The 25,027-nt window shown below is 47.9% G+C and overlaps 17 non-coding genes across 17 annotated transcripts; all 17 read right to left on the bottom strand.

Annotated features, from left to right (window-relative positions):
* Positions 1-522: 522 nt before the first annotated feature.
* On the bottom strand, positions 523-713 carry LOC142720982 (U2 spliceosomal RNA). The gene has a single exon (XR_012873740.1). It is a non-coding gene; the product is annotated as a U2 spliceosomal RNA (small nuclear RNA).
* A 1,272-nt stretch (positions 714-1,985) lies between these two features.
* On the bottom strand, positions 1,986-2,176 carry LOC142720980 (U2 spliceosomal RNA). Its single transcript, XR_012873738.1, has one exon. It is a non-coding gene; the product is annotated as a U2 spliceosomal RNA (small nuclear RNA).
* Positions 2,177-3,460: 1,284 nt separating this feature from the next.
* Positions 3,461-3,651, bottom strand: LOC142720979 (U2 spliceosomal RNA). The gene has a single exon (XR_012873736.1). It is a non-coding gene; the product is annotated as a U2 spliceosomal RNA (small nuclear RNA).
* A 1,292-nt stretch (positions 3,652-4,943) lies between these two features.
* On the bottom strand, positions 4,944-5,134 carry LOC142720978 (U2 spliceosomal RNA). Its single transcript, XR_012873735.1, has one exon. It is a non-coding gene; the product is annotated as a U2 spliceosomal RNA (small nuclear RNA).
* Positions 5,135-6,402: 1,268 nt separating this feature from the next.
* LOC142721062 (U2 spliceosomal RNA) lies at positions 6,403-6,593 on the bottom strand. Its single transcript, XR_012873819.1, has one exon. It is a non-coding gene; the product is annotated as a U2 spliceosomal RNA (small nuclear RNA).
* Positions 6,594-7,884: 1,291 nt separating this feature from the next.
* LOC142720977 (U2 spliceosomal RNA) lies at positions 7,885-8,075 on the bottom strand. Its single transcript, XR_012873734.1, has one exon. It is a non-coding gene; the product is annotated as a U2 spliceosomal RNA (small nuclear RNA).
* A 1,280-nt stretch (positions 8,076-9,355) lies between these two features.
* LOC142720976 (U2 spliceosomal RNA) lies at positions 9,356-9,546 on the bottom strand. The gene has a single exon (XR_012873733.1). It is a non-coding gene; the product is annotated as a U2 spliceosomal RNA (small nuclear RNA).
* Positions 9,547-10,830: 1,284 nt separating this feature from the next.
* On the bottom strand, positions 10,831-11,021 carry LOC142720974 (U2 spliceosomal RNA). The gene has a single exon (XR_012873732.1). It is a non-coding gene; the product is annotated as a U2 spliceosomal RNA (small nuclear RNA).
* Positions 11,022-12,305: 1,284 nt separating this feature from the next.
* LOC142720973 (U2 spliceosomal RNA) lies at positions 12,306-12,496 on the bottom strand. The gene has a single exon (XR_012873731.1). It is a non-coding gene; the product is annotated as a U2 spliceosomal RNA (small nuclear RNA).
* A 1,288-nt stretch (positions 12,497-13,784) lies between these two features.
* LOC142720972 (U2 spliceosomal RNA) lies at positions 13,785-13,975 on the bottom strand. The gene has a single exon (XR_012873730.1). It is a non-coding gene; the product is annotated as a U2 spliceosomal RNA (small nuclear RNA).
* Positions 13,976-15,263: 1,288 nt separating this feature from the next.
* LOC142720971 (U2 spliceosomal RNA) lies at positions 15,264-15,454 on the bottom strand. The gene has a single exon (XR_012873729.1). It is a non-coding gene; the product is annotated as a U2 spliceosomal RNA (small nuclear RNA).
* A 1,272-nt stretch (positions 15,455-16,726) lies between these two features.
* Positions 16,727-16,917, bottom strand: LOC142720970 (U2 spliceosomal RNA). The gene has a single exon (XR_012873728.1). It is a non-coding gene; the product is annotated as a U2 spliceosomal RNA (small nuclear RNA).
* Positions 16,918-18,193: 1,276 nt separating this feature from the next.
* On the bottom strand, positions 18,194-18,384 carry LOC142720968 (U2 spliceosomal RNA). The gene has a single exon (XR_012873725.1). It is a non-coding gene; the product is annotated as a U2 spliceosomal RNA (small nuclear RNA).
* Positions 18,385-19,691: 1,307 nt separating this feature from the next.
* On the bottom strand, positions 19,692-19,890 carry LOC142721069 (U2 spliceosomal RNA). The gene has a single exon (XR_012873825.1). It is a non-coding gene; the product is annotated as a U2 spliceosomal RNA (small nuclear RNA).
* A 1,288-nt stretch (positions 19,891-21,178) lies between these two features.
* Positions 21,179-21,369, bottom strand: LOC142720967 (U2 spliceosomal RNA). Its single transcript, XR_012873724.1, has one exon. It is a non-coding gene; the product is annotated as a U2 spliceosomal RNA (small nuclear RNA).
* A 1,288-nt stretch (positions 21,370-22,657) lies between these two features.
* On the bottom strand, positions 22,658-22,848 carry LOC142720966 (U2 spliceosomal RNA). Its single transcript, XR_012873723.1, has one exon. It is a non-coding gene; the product is annotated as a U2 spliceosomal RNA (small nuclear RNA).
* A 1,292-nt stretch (positions 22,849-24,140) lies between these two features.
* LOC142720965 (U2 spliceosomal RNA) lies at positions 24,141-24,331 on the bottom strand. The gene has a single exon (XR_012873722.1). It is a non-coding gene; the product is annotated as a U2 spliceosomal RNA (small nuclear RNA).
* Positions 24,332-25,027: the final 696 nt, after the last annotated feature.

Genomic DNA, 25,027 nt, shown 5'->3' with positions numbered 1-25,027 from the left:
TTTGTTGCAACTGCAATTCTTACTTCTTCTTGAAATGTAGGGACGACAGTACATTCCATCACATCCATCTAGTGTACACAGGTAGGTCCATTGTGGCGGGCAGGCGAGCGGGCGGGCTGCTTTATTGGCTGTTTGCTGTTCCCCTACTCCACTCCACTATTTGACTGTTGTGCTGCATCAATCAATCAATCAATCAATCAATCAATCAATCAATCAATCAATCAGTGGCTGGCTCAGGTGCAGCTCTTTAACTTACCTAAAAGGGAGGGCGGAGAGAAGACAAGGAAGGTGAATGAGGTGTTCCAATGTGAAATGCCGGAAACACAGAAACACAGACGACACACAACAAGAGGTGGCAATCTATTCATTAATTGCATTTAATCAATGAGCTCATTATCACTCATGCATTGTCCAACAGGTGTTGAAATAATGGGATTAAAAGGGGAGATCCCTTCAGAAAGACAGAAACAATAGCAAAGACAAAAAACACTTTTGGAATCTGCTTTTAGTCAACACATAAGGAAAGGGTGCACCGGTCCTGGAAATACTGCAATACCAGGTCAATGCGTGGAGTGGACAGAGCAAGCTCTATTTCCATCTCCCTGTTCTAAAAATCCATTTAATATATGGTCCCCAGATAGGGGACGTATCAGATATTAAACTGATAAGAACAGATACTACACTTGATCTTAGCCAAAAGGCCGAGAAGCGATAACCCGAACGGGCCGCGCGTTGCCCGAGCCTGCCCGATACTGCTGTTCAGCCCTTGCAGCGATTCAGCCTACTTCTAGGCAATTCCATGGGGCCCTGCAGGCTCACACACTCACAGCTACACGGGAGGTGAATAAAGGCCGGAGAGGAAGCCAGACAGGATTTGCTTCTTTTGCTTGCACCACAATGCAGTGCTGAAAGAGGAGGAATCTACATAAAAACGCCTTCCTGGCAACGCCCAAATGCCCTGCTGCCATGCAGATAAACACTGGCAGCGGCAGCAAGTGCATGCCCACAGCCACCCCTTGTTCCTTCACACCTTGTATCAGCTGTAATCCAGTCCAGTCCAGTGCTGCCTGCTGAGCAGCACTGACCAACACTGCCTGGGCCCAGGCTTTTATCTCTGAGGCCCCATTATGATGTCAGAAAGCTGGCTCTGGAATCCTGAGGGCTCCACTATGACACGTGCAAAGTTCCGTCTGAACTTTATATAAGACGGTGAGGCTCAGTCAGTCACTCAGTGTTGCCTGAGAGGGCAACACTGCAACAGCCGGCCGCCAGGCTGTCTTTTTTTTGCACAGCTAGTTGCCTCCAGGAGGCCACAAGAGGGAGACAAGGGACTGCAAAATGGAAAATAGGCATCCACCAACTTTACAGACAACTTCTCCTTGCTCCTACAACCTCCATCCTTGCACAGTTTGTTATTCTTCTAGGTAACATAGTAACAAATCCAAATTGCTGCTCTCTTTGTAGGCAAGCAAGGCTTTGTTGCAACTGCAATTCTTACTTCTTCTTGAAATGTAGGGACGACAGTACATTCCATCACATCCATCTAGTGTACACAGGTAGGTCCATTGTGGCGGGCAGGCGAGCGGGCGGGCTGCTTTATTGGCTGTTTGCTGTTCCCCTACTCCACTCCACTATTTGACTGTTGTGCTGCATCAATCAATCAATCAATCAATCAATCAATCAATCAGTGGCTGGCTCAGGTGCAGCTCTTTAACTTACCTAAAAGGGAGGGCGGAGAGAAGACAAGGAAGGTGAATGAGGTGTTCCAATGTGAAATGCCGGAAACACAGAAACACAGACGACACACAACAAGAGGTGGCAATCTATTCATTAATTGCATTTAATCAATGAGCTCATTATCACTCATGCATTGTCCAACAGGTGTTGAAATAATGGGATTAAAAGGGGAGTTCCCTTCAGAAAGACAGAAACAATAGCAAAGACAAAAAACACTTTTGGAATCTGCTTTTAGTCAACACATAAGGAAAGGGTGCACCGGTCCTGGAAATACTGCAATACCAGGTCAATGCGTGGAGTGGACAGAGCAAGCTCTATTTCCATCTCCCTGTTCTAAAAATCCATTTAATATATGGTCCCCAGATAGGGGACGTATCAGATATTAAACTGATAAGAACAGATACTACACTTGATCTTAGCCAAAAGGCCGAGAAGCGATAACCCGAACGGGCCGCGCGTTGCCCGAGCCTGCCCGATACTGCTGTTCAGCCCTTGCAGCGATTCAGCCTACTTCTAGGCAATTCCATGGGGCCCTGCAGGCTCACACACTCACAGCTACACGGGAGGTGAATAAAGGCCGGAGAGGAAGCCAGACAGGATTTGCTTCTTTTGCTTGCACCACAATGCAGTGCTGAAAGAGGAGGAATCTACATAAAAACGCCTTCCTGGCAACGCCCAAATGCCCTGCTGCCATGCAGATAAACACTGGCAGCGGCAGCAAGTGCATGCCCACAGCCACCCCTTGTTCCTTCACACCTTGTATCAGCTGTAATCCAGTCCAGTCCAGTGCTGCCTGCTGAGCAGCACTGACCAACACTGCCTGGGCCCAGGCTTTTATCTCTGAGGCCCCATTATGATGTCAGAAAGCTGGCTCTGGAATCCTGAGGGCTCCACTATGACACGTGCAAAGTTCCGTCTGAACTTTATATAAGACGGTGAGGCTCAGTCAGTCACTCAGTGTTGCCTGAGAGGGCAACACTGCAACAGCCGGCCGCCAGGCTGTCTTTTTTTTGCACAGCTAGTTGCCTCCAGGAGGCCACAAGAGGGAGACAAGGGACTGCAAAATGGAAAATAGGCATCCACCAACTTTACAGACAACTTCTCCTTGCTCCTACAACCTCCATCCTTGCACAGTTTGTTATTCTTCTAGGTAACATAGTAACAAATCCAAATTGCTGCTCTCTTTGTAGGCAAGCAAGGCTTTGTTGCAACTGCAATTCTTACTTCTTCTTGAAATGTAGGGACGACAGTACATTCCATCACATCCATCTAGTGTACACAGGTAGGTCCATTGTGGCGGGCAGGCGAGCGGGCGGGCTGCTTTATTGGCTGTTTGCTGTTCCCCTACTCCACTCCACTATTTGACTGTTGTGCTGCATCAATCAATCAATCAATCAATCAATCAATCAATCAATCAATCAATCAGTGGCTGGCTCAGGTGCAGCTCTTTAACTTACCTAAAAGGGAGGGCGGAGAGAAGACAAGGAAGGTGAATGAGGTGTTCCAATGTGAAATGCCGGAAACACAGAAACACAGACGACACACAACAAGAGGTGGCAATCTATTCATTAATTGCATTTAATCAATGAGCTCATTATCACTCATGCATTGTCCAACAGGTGTTGAAATAATGGGATTAAAAGGGGAGATCCCTTCAGAAAGACAGAAACAATAGCAAAGACAAAAAACACTTTTGGAATCTGCTTTTAGTCAACACATAAGGAAAGGGTGCACCGGTCCTGGAAATACTGCAATACCAGGTCAATGCGTGGAGTGGACAGAGCAAGCTCTATTTCCATCTCCCTGTTCTAAAAATCCATTTAATATATGGTCCCCAGATAGGGGACGTATCAGATATTAAACTGATAAGAACAGATACTACACTTGATCTTAGCCAAAAGGCCGAGAAGCGATAACCCGAACGGGCCGCGCGTTGCCCGAGCCTGCCCGATACTGCTGTTCAGCCCTTGCAGCGATTCAGCCTACTTCTAGGCAATTCCATGGGGCCCTGCAGGCTCACACACTCACAGCTACACGGGAGGTGAATAAAGGCCGGAGAGGAAGCCAGACAGGATTTGCTTCTTTTGCTTGCACCACAATGCAGTGCTGAAAGAGGAGGAATCTACATAAAAACGCCTTCCTGGCAACGCCCAAATGCCCTGCTGCCATGCAGATAAACACTGGCAGCGGCAGCAAGTGCATGCCCACAGCCACCCCTTGTTCCTTCACACCTTGTATCAGCTGTAATCCAGTCCAGTCCAGTGCTGCCTGCTGAGCAGCACTGACCAACACTGCCTGGGCCCAGGCTTTTATCTCTGAGGCCCCATTATGATGTCAGAAAGCTGGCTCTGGAATCCTGAGGGCTCCACTATGACACGTGCAAAGTTCCGTCTGAACTTTATATAAGACGGTGAGGCTCAGTCAGTCACTCAGTGTTGCCTGAGAGGGCAACACTGCAACAGCCGGCCGCCAGGCTGTCTTTTTTTTGCACAGCTAGTTGCCTCCAGGAGGCCACAAGAGGGAGACAAGGGACTGCAAAATGGAAAATAGGCATCCACCAACTTTACAGACAACTTCTCCTTGCTCCTACAACCTCCATCCTTGCACAGTTTGTTATTCTTCTAGGTAACATAGTAACAAATCCAAATTGCTGCTCTCTTTGTAGGCAAGCAAGGCTTTGTTGCAACTGCAATTCTTACTTCTTCTTGAAATGTAGGGACGACAGTACATTCCATCACATCCATCTAGTGTACACAGGTAGGTCCATTGTGGCGGGCAGGCGAGCGGGCGGGCTGCTTTATTGGCTGTTTGCTGTTCCCCTACTCCACTCCACTATTTGACTGTTGTGCTGCATCAATCAATCAATCAATCAATCAATCAATCAATCAATCAATCAATCAATCAATCAGTGGCTGGCTCAGGTGCAGCTCTTTAACTTACCTAAAAGGGAGGGCGGAGAGAAGACAAGGAAGGTGAATGAGGTGTTCCAATGTGAAATGCCGGAAACACAGAAACACAGACGACACACAACAAGAGGTGGCAATCTATTCATTAATTGCATTTAATCAATGAGCTCATTATCACTCATGCATTGTCCAACAGGTGTTGAAATAATGGGATTAAAAGGGGAGTTCCCTTCAGAAAGACAGAAACAATAGCAAAGACAAAAAACACTTTTGGAATCTGCTTTTAGTCAACACATAAGGAAAGGGTGCACCGGTCCTGGAAATACTGCAATACCAGGTCAATGCGTGGAGTGGACAGAGCAAGCTCTATTTCCATCTCCCTGTTCTAAAAATCCATTTAATATATGGTCCCCAGATAGGGGACGTATCAGATATTAAACTGATAAGAACAGATACTACACTTGATCTTAGCCAAAAGGCCGAGAAGCGATAACCCGAACGGGCCGCGCGTTGCCCGAGCCTGCCCGATACTGCTGTTCAGCCCTTGCAGCGATTCAGCCTACTTCTAGGCAATTCCATGGGGCCCTGCAGGCTCACACACTCACAGCTACACGGGAGGTGAATAAAGGCCGGAGAGGAAGCCAGACAGGATTTGCTTCTTTTGCTTGCACCACAATGCAGTGCTGAAAGAGGAGGAATCTACATAAAAACGCCTTCCTGGCAACGCCCAAATGCCCTGCTGCCATGCAGATAAACACTGGCAGCGGCAGCAAGTGCATGCCCACAGCCACCCCTTGTTCCTTCACACCTTGTATCAGCTGTAATCCAGTCCAGTCCAGTGCTGCCTGCTGAGCAGCACTGACCAACACTGCCTGGGCCCAGGCTTTTATCTCTGAGGCCCCATTATGATGTCAGAAAGCTGGCTCTGGAATCCTGAGGGCTCCACTATGACACGTGCAAAGTTCCGTCTGAACTTTATATAAGACGGTGAGGCTCAGTCAGTCACTCAGTGTTGCCTGAGAGGGCAACACTGCAACAGCCGGCCGCCAGGCTGTCTTTTTTTTGCACAGCTAGTTGCCTCCAGGAGGCCACAAGAGGGAGACAAGGGACTGCAAAATGGAAAATAGGCATCCACCAACTTTACAGACAACTTCTCCTTGCTCCTACAACCTCCATCCTTGCACAGTTTGTTATTCTTCTAGGTAACATAGTAACAAATCCAAATTGCTGCTCTCTTTGTAGGCAAGCAAGGCTTTGTTGCAACTGCAATTCTTACTTCTTCTTGAAATGTAGGGACGACAGTACATTCCATCACATCCATCTAGTGTACAGAGGTAGGTCCATTGTGGCGGGCAGGCGAGCGGGCGGGCTGCTTTATTGGCTGTTTGCTGTTCCCCTACTCCACTCCACTATTTGACTGTTGTGCTGCATCAATCAATCAATCAATCAATCAATCAATCAGTGGCTGGCTCAGGTGCAGCTCTTTAACTTACCTAAAAGGGAGGGCGGAGAGAAGACAAGGAAGGTGAATGAGGTGTTCCAATGTGAAATGCCGGAAACACAGAAACACAGACGACACACAACAAGAGGTGGCAATCTATTCATTAATTGCATTTAATCAATGAGCTCATTATCACTCATGCATTGTCCAACAGGTGTTGAAATAATGGGATTAAAAGGGGAGATCCCTTCAGAAAGACAGAAACAATAGCAAAGACAAAAAACACTTTTGGAATCTGCTTTTAGTCAACACATAAGGAAAGGGTGCACCGGTCCTGGAAATACTGCAATACCAGGTCAATGCGTGGAGTGGACAGAGCAAGCTCTATTTCCATCTCCCTGTTCTAAAAATCCATTTAATATATGGTCCCCAGATAGGGGACGTATCAGATATTAAACTGATAAGAACAGATACTACACTTGATCTTAGCCAAAAGACCGAGAAGCGATAACCCGAACGGGCCGCGCGTTGCCCGAGCCTGCCCGATACTGCTGTTCAGCCCTTGCAGCGATTCAGCCTACTTCTAGGCAATTCCATGGGGCCCTGCAGGCTCACACACTCACAGCTACACGGGAGGTGAATAAAGGCCGGAGAGGAAGCCAGACAGGATTTGCTTCTTTTGCTTGCACCACAATGCAGTGCTGAAAGAGGAGGAATCTACATAAAAACGCCTTCCTGGCAACGCCCAAATGCCCTGCTGCCATGCAGATAAACACTGGCAGCGGCAGCAAGTGCATGCCCACAGCCACCCCTTGTTCCTTCACACCTTGTATCAGCTGTAATCCAGTCCAGTCCAGTGCTGCCTGCTGAGCAGCACTGACCAACACTGCCTGGGCCCAGGCTTTTATCTCTGAGGCCCCATTATGATGTCAGAAAGCTGGCTCTGGAATCCTGAGGGCTCCACTATGACACGTGCAAAGTTCTGTCTGAACTTTATATAAGACGGTGAGGCTCAGTCAGTCACTCAGTGTTGCCTGAGAGGGCAACACTGCAACAGCCGGCCGCCAGGCTGTCTTTTTTTTGCACAGCTAGTTGCCTCCAGGAGGCCACAAGAGGGAGACAAGGGACTGCAAAATGGAAAATAGGCATCCACCAACTTTACAGACAACTTCTCCTTGCTCCTACAACCTCCATCCTTGCACAGTTTGTTATTCTTCTAGGTAACATAGTAACAAATCCAAATTGCTGCTCTCTTTGTAGGCAAGCAAGGCTTTGTTGCAACTGCAATTCTTACTTCTTCTTGAAATGTAGGGACGACAGTACATTCCATCACATCCATCTAGTGTACACAGGTAGGTCCATTGTGGCGGGCAGGCGAGCGGGCTGCTTTATTGGCTGTTTGCTGTTCCCCTACTCCACTCCACTATTTGACTGTTGTGCTGCATCATCAATCAATCAATCAATCAATCAATCAATCAATCAATCAATCAATCAATCAATCAGTGGCTGGCTCAGGTGCAGCTCTTTAACTTACCTAAAAGGGAGGGCGGAGAGAAGACAAGGAAGGTGAATGAGGTGTTCCAATGTGAAATGCCGGAAACACAGAAACACAGACGACACACAACAAGAGGTGGCAATCTATTCATTAATTGCATTTAATCAATGAGCTCATTATCACTCATGCATTGTCCAACAGGTGTTGAAATAATGGGATTAAAAGGGGAGATCCCTTCAGAAAGACAGAAACAATAGCAAAGACAAAAAACACTTTTGGAATCTGCTTTTAGTCAACACATAAGGAAAGGGTGCACCGGTCCTGGAAATACTGCAATACCAGGTCAATGCGTGGAGTGGACAGAGCAAGCTCTATTTCCATCTCCCTGTTCTAAAAATCCATTTAATATATGGTCCCCAGATAGGGGACGTATCAGATATTAAACTGATAAGAACAGATACTACACTTGATCTTAGCCAAAAGGCCGAGAAGCGATAACCCGAACGGGCCGCGCGTTGCCCGAGCCTGCCCGATACTGCTGTTCAGCCCTTGCAGCGATTCAGCCTACTTCTAGGCAATTCCATGGGGCCCTGCAGGCTCACACACTCACAGCTACACGGGAGGTGAATAAAGGCCGGAGAGGAAGCCAGACAGGATTTGCTTCTTTTGCTTGCACCACAATGCAGTGCTGAAAGAGGAGGAATCTACATAAAAACGCCTTCCTGGCAACGCCCAAATGCCCTGCTGCCATGCAGATAAACACTGGCAGCGGCAGCAAGTGCATGCCCACAGCCACCCCTTGTTCCTTCACACCTTGTATCAGCTGTAATCCAGTCCAGTCCAGTGCTGCCTGCTGAGCAGCACTGACCAACACTGCCTGGGCCCAGGCTTTTATCTCTGAGGCCCCATTATGATGTCAGAAAGCTGGCTCTGGAATCCTGAGGGCTCCACTATGACACGTGCAAAGTTCCGTCTGAACTTTATATAAGACGGTGAGGCTTAGTCAGTCACTCAGTGTTGCCTGAGAGGGCAACACTGCAACAGCCGGCCGCCAGGCTGTCTTTTTTTTGCACAGCTAGTTGCCTCCAGGAGGCCACAAGAGGGAGACAAGGGACTGCAAAATGGAAAATAGGCATCCACCAACTTTACAGACAACTTCTCCTTGCTCCTACAACCTCCATCCTTGCACAGTTTGTTATTCTTCTAGGTAACATAGTAACAAATCCAAATTGCTGCTCTCTTTGTAGGCAAGCAAGGCTTTGTTGCAACTGCAATTCTTACTTCTTCTTGAAATGTAGGGACGACAGTACATTCCATCACATCCATCTAGTGTACACAGGTAGGTCCATTGTGGCGGGCAGGCGAGCGGGCGGGCTGCTTTATTGGCTGTTTGCTGTTCCCCTACTCCACTCCACTATTTGACTGTTGTGCTGCATCAATCAATCAATCAATCAATCAATCAATCAATCAATCAATCAGTGGCTGGCTCAGGTGCAGCTCTTTAACTTACCTAAAAGGGAGGGCGGAGAGAAGACAAGGAAGGTGAATGAGGTGTTCCAATGTGAAATGCCGGAAACACAGAAACACAGACGACACACAACAAGAGGTGGCAATCTATTCATTAATTGCATTTAATCAATGAGCTCATTATCACTCATGCATTGTCCAACAGGTGTTGAAATAATGGGATTAAAAGGGGAGATCCCTTCAGAAAGACAGAAACAATAGCAAAGACAAAAAACACTTTTGGAATCTGCTTTTAGTCAACACATAAGGAAAGGGTGCACCGGTCCTGGAAATACTGCAATACCAGGTCAATGCGTGGAGTGGACAGAGCAAGCTCTATTTCCATCTCCCTGTTCTAAAAATCCATTTAATATATGGTCCCCAGATAGGGGACGTATCAGATATTAAACTGATAAGAACAGATACTACACTTGATCTTAGCCAAAAGGCCGAGAAGCGATAACCCGAACGGGCCGCGCGTTGCCCGAGCCTGCCCGATACTGCTGTTCAGCCCTTGCAGCGATTCAGCCTACTTCTAGGCAATTCCATGGGGCCCTGCAGGCTCACACACTCACAGCTACACGGGAGGTGAATAAAGGCCGGAGAGGAAGCCAGACAGGATTTGCTTCTTTTGCTTGCACCACAATGCAGTGCTGAAAGAGGAGGAATCTACATAAAAACGCCTTCCTGGCAACGCCCAAATGCCCTGCTGCCATGCAGATAAACACTGGCAGCGGCAGCAAGTGCATGCCCACAGCCACCCCTTGTTCCTTCACACCTTGTATCAGCTGTAATCCAGTCCAGTCCAGTGCTGCCTGCTGAGCAGCACTGACCAACACTGCCTGGGCCCAGGCTTTTATCTCTGAGGCCCCATTATGATGTCAGAAAGCTGGCTCTGGAATCCTGAGGGCTCCACTATGACACGTGCAAAGTTCCGTCTGAACTTTATATAAGACGGTGAGGCTTAGTCAGTCACTCAGTGTTGCCTGAGAGGGCAACACTGCAACAGCCGGCCGCCAGGCTGTCTTTTTTTTGCACAGCTAGTTGCCTCCAGGAGGCCACAAGAGGGAGACAAGGGACTGCAAAATGGAAAATAGGCATCCACCAACTTTACAGACAACTTCTCCTTGCTCCTACAACCTCCATCCTTGCACAGTTTGTTATTCTTCTAGGTAACATAGTAACAAATCCAAATTGCTGCTCTCTTTGTAGGCAAGCAAGGCTTTGTTGCAACTGCAATTCTTACTTCTTCTTGAAATGTAGGGACGACAGTACATTCCATCACATCCATCTAGTGTACACAGGTAGGTCCATTGTGGCGGGCAGGCGAGCGGGCGGGCTGCTTTATTGGCTGTTTGCTGTTCCCCTACTCCACTCCACTATTTGACTGTTGTGCTGCATCAATCAATCAATCAATCAATCAATCAATCAATCAATCAATCAATCAGTGGCTGGCTCAGGTGCAGCTCTTTAACTTACCTAAAAGGGAGGGCGGAGAGAAGACAAGGAAGGTGAATGAGGTGTTCCAATGTGAAATGCCGGAAACACAGAAACACAGACGACACACAACAAGAGGTGGCAATCTATTCATTAATTGCATTTAATCAATGAGCTCATTATCACTCATGCATTGTCCAACAGGTGTTGAAATAATGGGATTAAAAGGGGAGATCCCTTCAGAAAGACAGAAACAATAGCAAAGACAAAAAACACTTTTGGAATCTGCTTTTAGTCAACACATAAGGAAAGGGTGCACCGGTCCTGGAAATACTGCAATACCAGGTCAATGCGTGGAGTGGACAGAGCAAGCTCTATTTCCATCTCCCTGTTCTAAAAATCCATTTAATATATGGTCCCCAGATAGGGGACGTATCAGATATTAAACTGATAAGAACAGATACTACACTTGATCTTAGCCAAAAGGCCGAGAAGCGATAACCCGAACGGGCCGCGCGTTGCCCGAGCCTGCCCGATACTGCTGTTCAGCCCTTGCAGCGATTCAGCCTACTTCTAGGCAATTCCATGGGGCCCTGCAGGCTCACACACTCACAGCTACACGGGAGGTGAATAAAGGCCGGAGAGGAAGCCAGACAGGATTTGCTTCTTTTGCTTGCACCACAATGCAGTGCTGAAAGAGGAGGAATCTACATAAAAACGCCTTCCTGGCAACGCCCAAATGCCCTGCTGCCATGCAGATAAACACTGGCAGCGGCAGCAAGTGCATGCCCACAGCCACCCCTTGTTCCTTCACACCTTGTATCAGCTGTAATCCAGTCCAGTCCAGTGCTGCCTGCTGAGCAGCACTGACCAACACTGCCTGGGCCCAGGCTTTTATCTCTGAGGCCCCATTATGATGTCAGAAAGCTGGCTCTGGAATCCTGAGGGCTCCACTATGACACGTGCAAAGTTCCGTCTGAACTTTATATAAGACGGTGAGGCTCAGTCAGTCACTCAGTGTTGCCTGAGAGGGCAACACTGCAACAGCCGGCCGCCAGGCTGTCTTTTTTTTGCACAGCTAGTTGCCTCCAGGAGGCCACAAGAGGGAGACAAGGGACTGCAAAATGGAAAATAGGCATCCACCAACTTTACAGACAACTTCTCCTTGCTCCTACAACCTCCATCCTTGCACAGTTTGTTATTCTTCTAGGTAACATAGTAACAAATCCAAATTGCTGCTCTCTTTGTAGGCAAGCAAGGCTTTGTTGCAACTGCAATTCTTACTTCTTCTTGAAATGTAGGGACGACAGTACATTCCATCACATCCATCTAGTGTACACAGGTAGGTCCATTGTGGCGGGCAGGCGAGCGGGCGGGCTGCTTTATTGGCTGTTTGCTGTTCCCCTACTCCACTCCACTATTTGACTGTTGTGCTGCATCAATCAATCAATCAATCAATCAATCAATCAATCAATCAATCAATCAGTGGCTGGCTCAGGTGCAGCTCTTTAACTTACCTAAAAGGGAGGGCGGAGAGAAGACAAGGAAGGTGAATGAGGTGTTCCAATGTGAAATGCCGGAAACACAGAAACACAGACGACACACAACAAGAGGTGGCAATCTATTCATTAATTGCATTTAATCAATGAGCTCATTATCACTCATGCATTGTCCAACAGGTGTTGAAATAATGGGATTAAAAGGGGAGATCCCTTCAGAAAGACAGAAACAATAGCAAAGACAAAAAACACTTTTGGAATCTGCTTTTAGTCAACACATAAGGAAAGGGTGCACCGGTCCTGGAAATACTGCAATACCAGGTCAATGCGTGGAGTGGACAGAGCAAGCTCTATTTCCATCTCCCTGTTCTAAAAATCCATTTAATATATGGTCCCCAGATAGGGGACGTATCAGATATTAAACTGATAAGAACAGATACTACACTTGATCTTAGCCAAAAGGCCGAGAAGCGATAACCCGAACGGGCCGCGCGTTGCCCGAGCCTGCCCGATACTGCTGTTCAGCCCTTGCAGCGATTCAGCCTACTTCTAGGCAATTCCATGGGGCCCTGCAGGCTCACACACTCACAGCTACACGGGAGGTGAATAAAGGCCGGAGAGGAAGCCAGACAGGATTTGCTTCTTTTGCTTGCACCACAATGCAGTGCTGAAAGAGGAGGAATCTACATAAAAACGCCTTCCTGGCAACGCCCAAATGCCCTGCTGCCATGCAGATAAACACTGGCAGCGGCAGCAAGTGCATGCCCACAGCCACCCCTTGTTCCTTCACACCTTGTATCAGCTGTAATCCAGTCCAGTCCAGTGCTGCCTGCTGAGCAGCACTGACCAACACTGCCTGGGCCCAGGCTTTTATCTCTGAGGCCCCATTATGATGTCAGAAAGCTGGCTCTGGAATCCTGAGGGCTCCACTATGACACGTGCAAAGTTCCGTCTGAACTTTATATAAGACGGTGAGGCTCAGTCAGTCACTCAGTGTTGCCTGAGAGGGCAACACTGCAACAGCCGGCCGCCAGGCTGTCTTTTTTTTGCACAGCTAGTTGCCTCCAGGAGGCCACAAGAGGGAGACAAGGGACTGCAAAATGGAAAATAGGCATCCACCAACTTTACAGACAACTTCTCCTTGCTCCTACAACCTCCATCCTTGCACAGTTTGTTATTCTTCTAGGTAACATAGTAACAAATCCAAATTGCTGCTCTCTTGGTAGGCAAGCAAGGCTTTGTTGCAACTGCAATTCTTACTTCTTCTTGAAATGTAGGGACGACAGTACATTCCATCACATCCATCTAGTGTACACAGGTAGGTCCATTGTGGCGGGCAGGCGAGCGGGCGGGCTGCTTTATTGGCTGTTTGCTGTTCCCCTACTCCACTCCACTATTTGACTGTTGTGCTGCATCAATCAATCAATCAATCAATCAATCAATCAATCAATCAATCAATCAATCAGTGGCTGGCTCAGGTGCAGCTCTTTAACTTACCTAAAAGGGAGGGCGGAGAGAAGACAAGGAAGGTGAATGAGGTGTTCCAATGTGAAATGCCGGAAACACAGAAACACAGACGACACACAACAAGAGGTGGCAATCTATTCATTAATTGCATTTAATCAATGAGCTCATTATCACTCATGCATTGTCCAACAGGTGTTGAAATAATGGGATTAAAAGGGGAGATCCCTTCAGAAAGACAGAAACAATAGCAAAGACAAAAAACACTTTTGGAATCTGCTTTTAGTCAACACATAAGGAAAGGGTGCACCGGTCCTGGAAATACTGCAATACCAGGTCAATGCGTGGAGTGGACAGAGCAAGCTCTATTTCCATCTCCCTGTTCTAAAAATCCATTTAATATATGGTCCCCAGATAGGGGACGTATCAGATATTAAACTGATAAGAACAGATACTACACTTGATCTTAGCCAAAAGGCCGAGAAGCGATAACCCGAACGGGCCGCGCGTTGCCCGAGCCTGCCCGATACTGCTGTTCAGCCCTTGCAGCGATTCAGCCTACTTCTAGGCAATTCCATGGGGCCCTGCAGGCTCACACACTCACAGCTACACGGGAGGTGAATAAAGGCCGGAGAGGAAGCCAGACAGGATTTGCTTCTTTTGCTTGCACCACAATGCAGTGCTGAAAGAGGAGGAATCTACATAAAAATGCCTTCCTGGCAACGCCCAAATGCCCTGCTGCCATGCAGATAAACACTGGCAGCGGCAGCAAGTGCATGCCCACAGCCACCCCTTGTTCCTTCACACCTTGTATCAGCTGTAATCCAGTCCAGTCCAGTGCTGCCTGCTGAGCAGCACTGACCAACACTGCCTGGGCCCAGGCTTTTATCTCTGAGGCCCCATTATGATGTCAGAAAGCTGGCTCTGGAATCCTGAGGGCTCCACTATGACACGTGCAAAGTTCCGTCTGAACTTTATATAAGACGGTGAGGCTCAGTCAGTCACTCAGTGTTGCCTGAGAGGGCAACACTGCAACAGCCGGCCGCCAGGCTGTCTTTTTTTTGCACAGCTAGTTGCCTCCAGGAGGCCACAAGAGGGAGACAAGGGACTGCAAAATGGAAAATAGGCATCCACCAACTTTACAGACAACTTCTCCTTGCTCCTACAACCTCCATCCTTGCACAGTTTGTTATTCTTCTAGGTAACATAGTAACAAATCCAAATTGCTGCTCTCTTTGTAGGCAAGCAAGGCTTTGTTGCAACTGCAATTCTTACTTCTTCTTGAAATGTAGGGACGACAGTACATTCCATCACATCCATCTAGTGTACACAGGTAGGTCCATTGTGGCGGGCAGGCGAGCGGGCGGGCTGCTTTATTGGCTGTTTGCTGTTCCCCTACTCCACTCCACTATTTGACTGTTGTGCTGCATCAATCAATCAATCAATCAATCAATCAATCAATCAATCAATCAATCAATCAGTGGCTGGCTCAGGTGCAGCTCTTTAACTTACCTAAAAGGGAGGGCGGAGAGAAGACAAGGAAGGTGAATGAGGTGTTCCAATGTGAAATGCCGGAAACACAGAAACACAGACGACACACAACAAGAGGTGGCAATCTATTCATTAATTGCATTTAATCAATGAGCTCATTATCACTCATGCATTGTCCAACAGGTGTTGAAATAATGGGATTAAAAGGGGAGATCCCTTCAGAAAGACAGAAACAATAGCAAAGACAAAAAACACTTTTGGAATCTGCTTTTAGTCAACACATAAGGAAAGGGTGCACCGGTCCTGGAAATACTGCAATACCAGGTCAATGCGTGGAGTGGACAGAGCAAGCTCTATTTCCATCTCCCTGTTCTAAAAATCCATTTAATATATGGTCCCCAGATAGGGGACGTATCAGATATTAAACTGATAAGAACAGATACTACACTTGATCTTAGCCAAAAGGCCGAGAAGCGATAACCCGAACGGGCCGCGCGTTGCCCGAGCCTGCCCGATACTGCTGTTCAGCCCTTGCAGCGATTCAGCCTACTTCTAGGCAATTCCATGGGGCCCTGCAGGCTCACACACTCACAGCTACACGGGAGGTGAATAAAGGCCGGAGAGGAAGCCAGACAGGATTTGCTTCTTTTGCTTGCACCACAATGCAGTGCTGAAAGAGGAGGAATCTACATAAAAACGCCTTCCTGGCAACGCCCAAATGCCCTGCTGCCATGCAGATAAACACTGGCAGCGGCAGCAAGTGCATGCCCACAGCCACCCCTTGTTCCTTCACACCTTGTATCAGCTGTAATCCAGTCCAGTCCAGTGCTGCCTGCTGAGCAGCACTGACCAACACTGCCTGGGCCCAGGCTTTTATCTCTGAGGCCCCATTATGATGTCAGAAAGCTGGCTCTGGAATCCTGAGGGCTCCACTATGACACGTGCAAAGTTCCGTCTGAACTTTATATAAGACGGTGAGGCTCAGTCAGTCACTCAGTGTTGCCTGAGAGGGCAACACTGCAACAGCCGGCCGCCAGGCTGTCTTTTTTTTGCACAGCTAGTTGCCTCCAGGAGGCCACAAGAGGGAGACAAGGGACTGCAAAATGGAAAATAGGCATCCACCAACTTTACAGACAACTTCTCCTTGCTCCTACAACCTCCATCCTTGCACAGTTTGTTATTCTTCTAGGTAACATAGTAACAAATCCAAATTGCTGCTCTCTTTGTAGGCAAGCAAGGCTTTGTTGCAACTGCAATTCTTACTTCTTCTTGAAATGTAGGGACGACAGTACATTCCATCACATCCATCTAGTGTACACAGGTAGGTCCATTGTGGCGGGCAGGCGAGCGGGCGGGCTGCTTTATTGGCTGTTTGCTGTTCCCCTACTCCACTCCACTATTTGACTGTTGTGCTGCATCAATCAATCAATCAATCAATCAATCAATCAATCAGTGGCTGGCTCAGGTGCAGCTCTTTAACTTACCTAAAAGGGAGGGCGGAGAGAAGACAAGGAAGGTGAATGAGGTGTTCCAATGTGAAATGCCGGAAACACAGAAACACAGACGACACACAACAAGAGGTGGCAATCTATTCATTAATTGCATTTAATCAATGAGCTCATTATCACTCATGCATTGTCCAACAGGTGTTGAAATAATGGGATTAAAAGGGGAGATCCCTTCAGAAAGACAGAAACAATAGCAAAGACAAAAAACACTTTTGGAATCTGCTTTTAGTCAACACATAAGGAAAGGGTGCACCGGTCCTGGAAATACTGCAATACCAGGTCAATGCGTGGAGTGGACAGAGCAAGCTCTATTTCCATCTCCCTGTTCTAAAAATCCATTTAATATATGGTCCCCAGATAGGGGACGTATCAGATATTAAACTGATAAGAACAGATACTACACTTGATCTTAGCCAAAAGGCCGAGAAGCGATAACCCGAACGGGCCGCGCGTTGCCCGAGCCTGCCCGATACTGCTGTTCAGCCCTTGCAGCGATTCAGCCTACTTCTAGGCAATTCCATGGGGCCCTGCAGGCTCACACACTCACAGCTACACGGGAGGTGAATAAAGGCCGGAGAGGAAGCCAGACAGGATTTGCTTCTTTTGCTTGCACCACAATGCAGTGCTGAAAGAGGAGGAATCTACATAAAAACGCCTTCCTGGCAACGCCCAAATGCCCTGCTGCCATGCAGATAAACACTGGCAGCGGCAGCAAGTGCATGCCCACAGCCACCCCTTGTTCCTTCACACCTTGTATCAGCTGTAATCCAGTCCAGTCCAGTGCTGCCTGCTGAGCAGCACTGACCAACACTGCCTGGGCCCAGGCTTTTATCTCTGAGGCCCCATTATGATGTCAGAAAGCTGGCTCTGGAATCCTGAGGGCTCCACTATGACACGTGCAAAGTTCCGTCTGAACTTTATATAAGACGGTGAGGCTCAGTCAGTCACTCAGTGTTGCCTGAGAGGGCAACACTGCAACAGCCGGCCGCCAGGCTGTCTTTTTTTTGCACAGCTAGTTGCCTCCAGGAGGCCACAAGAGGGAGACAAGGGACTGCAAAATGGAAAATAGGCATCCACCAACTTTACAGACAACTTCTCCTTGCTCCTACAACCTCCATCCTTGCACAGTTTGTTATTCTTCTAGGTAACATAGTAACAAATCCAAATTGCTGCTCTCTTTGTAGGCAAGCAAGGCTTTGTTGCAACTGCAATTCTTACTTCTTCTTGAAATGTAGGGACGACAGTACATTCCATCACATCCATCTAGTGTACACAGGTAGGTCCATTGTGGCGGGCAGGCGAGCGGGCGGGCTGCTTTATTGGCTGTTTGCTGTTCCCCTACTCCACTCCACTATTTGACTGTTGTGCTGCATCAATCAATCAATCAATCAATCAATCAATCAATCAATCAGTGGCTGGCTCAGGTGCAGCTCTTTAACTTACCTGAAAGGGAGGGCGGAGAGAAGACAAGGAAGGTGAATGAGGTGTTCCAATGTGAAATGCCGGAAACACAGAAACACAGACGACACACAACAAGAGGTGGCAATCTATTCATTAATTGCATTTAATCAATGAGCTCATTATCACTCATGCATTGTCCAACAGGTGTTGAAATAATGGGATTAAAAGGGGAGATCCCTTCAGAAAGACAGAAACAATAGCAAAGACAAAAAACACTTTTGGAATCTGCTTTTAGTCAACACATAAGGAAAGGGTGCACCGGTCCTGGAAATACTGCAATACCAGGTCAATGCGTGGAGTGGACAGAGCAAGCTCTATTTCCATCTCCCTGTTCTAAAAATCCATTTAATATATGGTCCCCAGATAGGGGACGTATCAGATATTAAACTGATAAGAACAGATACTACACTTGATCTTAGCCAAAAGGCCGAGAAGCGATAACCCGAACGGGCCGCGCGTTGCCCGAGCCTGCCCGATACTGCTGTTCAGCCCTTGCAGCGATTCAGCCTACTTCTAGGCAATTCCATGGGGCCCTGCAGGCTCACACACTCACAGCTACACGGGAGGTGAATAAAGGCCGGAGAGGAAGCCAGACAGGATTTGCTTCTTTTGCTTGCACCACAATGCAGTGCTGAAAGAGGAGGAATCTACATAAAAATGCCTTCCTGGCAACGCCCAAATGCCCTGCTGCCATGCAGATAAACACTGGCAGCGGCAGCAAGTGCATGCCCACAGCCACCCCTTGTTCCTTCACACCTTGTATCAGCTGTAATCCAGTCCAGTCCAGTGCTGCCTGCTGAGCAGCACTGACCAACACTGCCTGGGCCCAGGCTTTTATCTCTGAGGCCCCATTATGATGTCAGAAAGCTGGCTCTGGAATCCTGAGGGCTCCACTATGACACGTGCAAAGTTCCGTCTGAACTTTATATAAGACGGTGAGGCTCAGTCAGTCACTCAGTGTTGCCTGAGAGGGCAACACTGCAACAGCCGGCCGCCAGGCTGTCTTTTTTTTGCACAGCTAGTTGCCTCCAGGAGGCCACAAGAGGGAGACAAGGGACTGCAAAATGGAAAATAGGCATCCACCAACTTTACAGACAACTTCTCCTTGCTCCTACAACCTCCATCCTTGCACAGTTTGTTATTCTTCTAGGTAACATAGTAACAAATCCAAATTGCTCCTCTCTTTGTAGGCAAGCAAGGCTTTGTTGCAACTGCAATTCTTACTTCTTCTTGAAATGTAGGGACGACAGTACATTCCATCACATCCATCTAGTGTACACAGGTAGGTCCATTGTGGCGGGCAGGCGAGCGGGCGGGCTGCTTTATTGGCTGTTTGCTGTTCCCCTACTCCACTCCACTATTTGACTGTTGTGCTGCATCAATCAATCAATCAATCAATCAATCAATCAATCAATCAATCAATCAATCAATCAATCAATCAGTGGCTGGCTCAGGTGCAGCTCTTTAACTTACCTAAAAGGGAGGGCGGAGAGAAGACAAGGAAGGTGAAAGGTGAATGAGGTGTTCCAATGTGAAATGCCGGAAACACAGAAACACAGACGACACACAACAAGAGGTGGCAATCTATTCATTAATTGCATTTAATCAATGAGCTCATTATCACTCATGCATTGTCCAACAGGTGTTGAAATAATGGGATTAAAAGGGGAGATCCCTTCAGAAAGACAGAAACAATAGCAAAGACAAAAAACACTTTTGGAATCTGCTTTTAGTCAACACATAAGGAAAGGGTGCACCGGTCCTGGAAATACTGCAATACCAGGTCAATGCGTGGAGTGGACAGAGCAAGCTCTATTTCCATCTCCCTGTTCTAAAAATCCATTTAATATATGGTCCCCAGATAGGGGACGTATCAGATATTAAACTGATAAGAACAGATACTACGATACTACACTTGATCTTAGCCAAAAGGCCGAGAAGCGATAACCCGAACGGGCCGCGCGTTGCCCGAGCCTGCCCGATACTGCTGTTCAGCCCTTGCAGCGATTCAGCCTACTTCTAGGCAATTCCATGGGGCCCTGCAGGCTCACACACTCACAGCTACACGGGAGGTGAATAAAGGCCGGAGAGGAAGCCAGACAGGATTTGCTTCTTTTGCTTGCACCACAATGCAGTGCTGAAAGAGGAGGAATCTACATAAAAACGCCTTCCTGGCAACGCCCAAATGCCCTGCTGCCATGCAGATAAACACTGGCAGCGGCAGCAAGTGCATGCCCACAGCCACCCCTTGTTCCTTCACACCTTGTATCAGCTGTAATCCAGTCCAGTCCAGTGCTGCCTGCTGAGCAGCACTGACCAACACTGCCTGGGCCCAGGCTTTTATCTCTGAGGCCCCATTATGATGTCAGAAAGCTGGCTCTGGAATCCTGAGGGCTCCACTATGACACGTGCAAAGTTCCGTCTGAACTTTATATAAGACGGTGAGGCTCAGTCAGTCACTCAGTGTTGCCTGAGAGGGCAACACTGCAACAGCCGGCCGCCAGGCTGTCTTTTTTTTGCACAGCTAGTTGCCTCCAGGAGGCCACAAGAGGGAGACAAGGGACTGCAAAATGGAAAATAGGCATCCACCAACTTTACAGACAACTTCTCCTTGCTCCTACAACCTCCATCCTTGCACAGTTTGTTATTCTTCTAGGTAACATAGTAACAAATCCAAATTGCTGCTCTCTTTGTAGGCAAGCAAGGCTTTGTTGCAACTGCAATTCTTACTTCTTCTTGAAATGTAGGGACGACAGTACATTCCATCACATCCATCTAGTGTACACAGGTAGGTCCATTGTGGCGGGCAGGCGAGCGGGCGGGCTGCTTTATTGGCTGTTTGCTGTTCCCCTACTCCACTCCACTATTTGACTGTTGTGCTGCATCAATCAATCAATCAATCAATCAATCAATCAATCAATCAATCAATCAATCAGTGGCTGGCTCAGGTGCAGCTCTTTAACTTACCTAAAAGGGAGGGCGGAGAGAAGACAAGGAAGGTGAATGAGGTGTTCCAATGTGAAATGCCGGAAACACAGAAACACAGACGACACACAACAAGAGGTGGCAATCTATTCATTAATTGCATTTAATCAATGAGCTCATTATCACTCATGCATTGTCCAACAGGTGTTGAAATAATGGGATTAAAAGGGGAGATCCCTTCAGAAAGACAGAAACAATAGCAAAGACAAAAAACACTTTTGGAATCTGCTTTTAGTCAACACATAAGGAAAGGGTGCACCGGTCCTGGAAATACTGCAATACCAGGTCAATGCGTGGAGTGGACAGAGCAAGCTCTATTTCCATCTCCCTGTTCTAAAAATCCATTTAATATATGGTCCCCAGATAGGGGACGTATCAGATATTAAACTGATAAGAACAGATACTACACTTGATCTTAGCCAAAAGGCCGAGAAGCGATAACCCGAACGGGCCGCGCGTTGCCCGAGCCTGCCCGATACTGCTGTTCAGCCCTTGCAGCGATTCAGCCTACTTCTAGGCAATTCCATGGGGCCCTGCAGGCTCACACACTCACAGCTACACGGGAGGTGAATAAAGGCCGGAGAGGAAGCCAGACAGGATTTGCTTCTTTTGCTTGCACCACAATGCAGTGCTGAAAGAGGAGGAATCTACATAAAAACGCCTTCCTGGCAACGCCCAAATGCCCTGCTGCCATGCAGATAAACACTGGCAGCAGCAGCAAGTGCATGCCCACAGCCACCCCTTGTTCCTTCACACCTTGTATCAGCTGTAATCCAGTCCAGTCCAGTGCTGCCTGCTGAGCAGCACTGACCAACACTGCCTGGGCCCAGGCTTTTATCTCTGAGGCCCCATTATGATGTCAGAAAGCTGGCTCTGGAATCCTGAGGGCTCCACTATGACACGTGCAAAGTTCCGTCTGAACTTTATATAAGACGGTGAGGCTCAGTCAGTCACTCAGTGTTGCCTGAGAGGGCAACACTGCAACAGCCGGCCGCCAGGCTGTCTTTTTTTTGCACAGCTAGTTGCCTCCAGGAGGCCACAAGAGGGAGACAAGGGACTGCAAAATGGAAAATAGGCATCCACCAACTTTACAGACAACTTCTCCTTGCTCCTACAACCTCCATCCTTGCACAGTTTGTTATTCTTCTAGGTAACATAGTAACAAATCCAAATTGCTGCTCTCTTTGTAGGCAAGCAAGGCTTTGTTGCAACTGCAATTCTTACTTCTTCTTGAAATGTAGGGACGACAGTACATTCCATCACATCCATCTAGTGTACACAGGTAGGTCCATTGTGGCGGGCAGGCGAGCGGGCGGGCTGCTTTATTGGCTGTTTGCTGTTCCCCTACTCCACTCCACTATTTGACTGTTGTGCTGCATCAATCAATCAATCAATCAATCAATCAATCAATCAATCAATCAATCAATCAGTGGCTGGCTCAGGTGCAGCTCTTTAACTTACCTAAAAGGGAGGGCGGAGAGAAGACAAGGAAGGTGAATGAGGTGTTCCAATGTGAAATGCCGGAAACACAGAAACACAGACGACACACAACAAGAGGTGGCAATCTATTCATTAATTGCATTTAATCAATGAGCTCATTATCACTCATGCATTGTCCAACAGGTGTTGAAATAATGGGATTAAAAGGGGAGATCCCTTCAGAAAGACAGAAACAATAGCAAAGACAAAAAACACTTTTGGAATCTGCTTTTAGTCAACACATAAGGAAAGGGTGCACCGGTCCTGGAAATACTGCAATACCAGGTCAATGCGTGGAGTGGACAGAGCAAGCTCTATTTCCATCTCCCTGTTCTAAAAATCCATTTAATATATGGTCCCCAGATAGGGGACGTATCAGATATTAAACTGATAAGAACAGATACTACACTTGATCTTAGCCAAAAGGCCGAGAAGCGATAACCCGAACGGGCCGCGCGTTGCCCGAGCCTGCCCGATACTGCTGTTCAGCCCTTGCAGCGATTCAGCCTACTTCTAGGCAATTCCATGGGGCCCTGCAGGCTCACACACTCACAGCTACACGGGAGGTGAATAAAGGCCGGAGAGGAAGCCAGACAGGATTTGCTTCTTTTGCTTGCACCACAATGCAGTGCTGAAAGAGGAGGAATCTACATAAAAACGCCTTCCTGGCAACGCCCAAATGCCCTGCTGCCATGCAGATAAACACTGGCAGCGGCAGCAAGTGCATGCCCACAGCCACCCCTTGTTCCTTCACACCTTGTATCAGCTGTAATCCAGTCCAGTCCAGTGCTGCCTGCTGAGCAGCACTGACCAACACTGCCTGGGCCCAGGCTTTTATCTCTGAGGCCCCATTATGATGTCAGAAAGCTGGCTCTGGAATCCTGAGGGCTCCACTATGACACGTGCAAAGTTCCGTCTGAACTTTATATAAGACGGTGAGGCTCAGTCAGTCACTCAGTGTTGCCTGAGAGGGCAACACTGCAACAGCCGGCCGCCAGGCTGTCTTTTTTTTGCACAGCTAGTTGCCTCCAGGAGGCCACAAGAGGGAGACAAGGGACTGCAAAATGGAAAATAGGCATCCACCAACTTTACAGACAACTTCTCCTTGCTCCTACAACCTCCATCCTTGCGCAGTTTGTTATTCTTCTAGGTAACATAGTAACAAATCCAAATTGCTGCTCTCTTTGTAGGCAAGCAAGGCTTTGTTGCAACTGCAATTCTTACTTCTTCTTGAAATGTAGGGACGACAGTACATTCCATCACATCCATCTAGTGTACACAGGTAGGTCCATTGTGGCGGGCAGGCGAGCGGGCGGGCTGCTTTATTGGCTGTTTGCTGTTCCCCTACTCCACTCCACTATTTGACTGTTGTGCTGCATCAATCAATCAATCAATCAATCAATCAATCAATCAATCAATCAATCAATCAATCAGTGGCTGGCTCAGGTGCAGCTCTTTAACTTACCTAAAAGGGAGGGCGGAGAGAAGACAAGGAAGGTGAATGAGGTGTTCCAATGTGAAATGCCGGAAACACAGAAACACAGACGACACACAACAAGAGGTGGCAATCTATTCATTAATTGCATTTAATCAATGAGCTCATTATCACTCATGCATTGTCCAACAGGTGTTGAAATAATGGGATTAAAAGGGGAGATCCCTTCAGAAAGACAGAAACAATAGCAAAGACAAAAAACACTTTTGGAATCTGCTTTTAGTCAACACATAAGGAAAGGGTGCACCGGTCCTGGAAATACTGCAATACCAGGTCAATGCGTGGAGTGGACAGAGCAAGCTCTATTTCCATCTCCCTGTTCTAAAAATCCATTTAATATATGGTCCCCAGATAGGGGACGTATCAGATATTAAACTGATAAGAACAGATACTACACTTGATCTTAGCCAAAAGGCCGAGAAGCGATAACCCGAAGGGGCCGCGCGTTGCCCGAGCCTGCCCGATACTGCTGTTCAGCCCTTGCAGCGATTCAGCCTACTTCTAGGCAATTCCATGGGGCCCTGCAGGCTCACACACTCACAGCTACACGGGAGGTGAATAAAGGCCGGAGAGGAAGCCAGACAGGATTTGCTTCTTTTGCTTGCACCACAATGCAGTGCTGAAAGAGGAGGAATCTACATAAAAACGCCTTCCTGGCAACGCCCAAATGCCCTGCTGCCATGCAGATAAACACTGGCAGCGGCAGCAAGTGCATGCCCACAGCCACCCCTTGTTCCTTCACACCTTGTATCAGCTGTAATCCAGTCCAGTCCAGTGCTGCCTGCTGAGCAGCACTGACCAACACTGCCTGGGCCCAGGCTTTTATCTCTGAGGCCCCATTATGATGTCAGAAAGCTGGCTCTGGAATCCTGAGGGCTCCACTATGACACGTGCAAAGTTCCGTCTGAACTTTATATAAGACGGTGAGGCTCAGTCAGTCACTCAGTGTTGCCTGAGAGGGCAACACTGCAACAGCCGGCCGCCAGGCTGTCTTTTTTTTGCACAGCTAGTTGCCTCCAGGAGGCCACAAGAGGGAGACAAGGGACTGCAAAATGGAAAATAGGCATCCACCAACTTTACAGACAACTTCTCCTTGCTCCTACAACCTCCATCCTTGCACAGT

This window comes from Rhinoderma darwinii, unplaced genomic scaffold, assembly GCF_050947455.1.
Source record: "Rhinoderma darwinii isolate aRhiDar2 unplaced genomic scaffold, aRhiDar2.hap1 Scaffold_513, whole genome shotgun sequence".
NCBI classification, from domain to species: Eukaryota; Metazoa; Chordata; class Amphibia; order Anura; family Rhinodermatidae; genus Rhinoderma; species Rhinoderma darwinii.
Note: the sequence above shows the minus strand (reverse complement) of the source record. Positions and strands in the feature narration are given on the sequence as shown.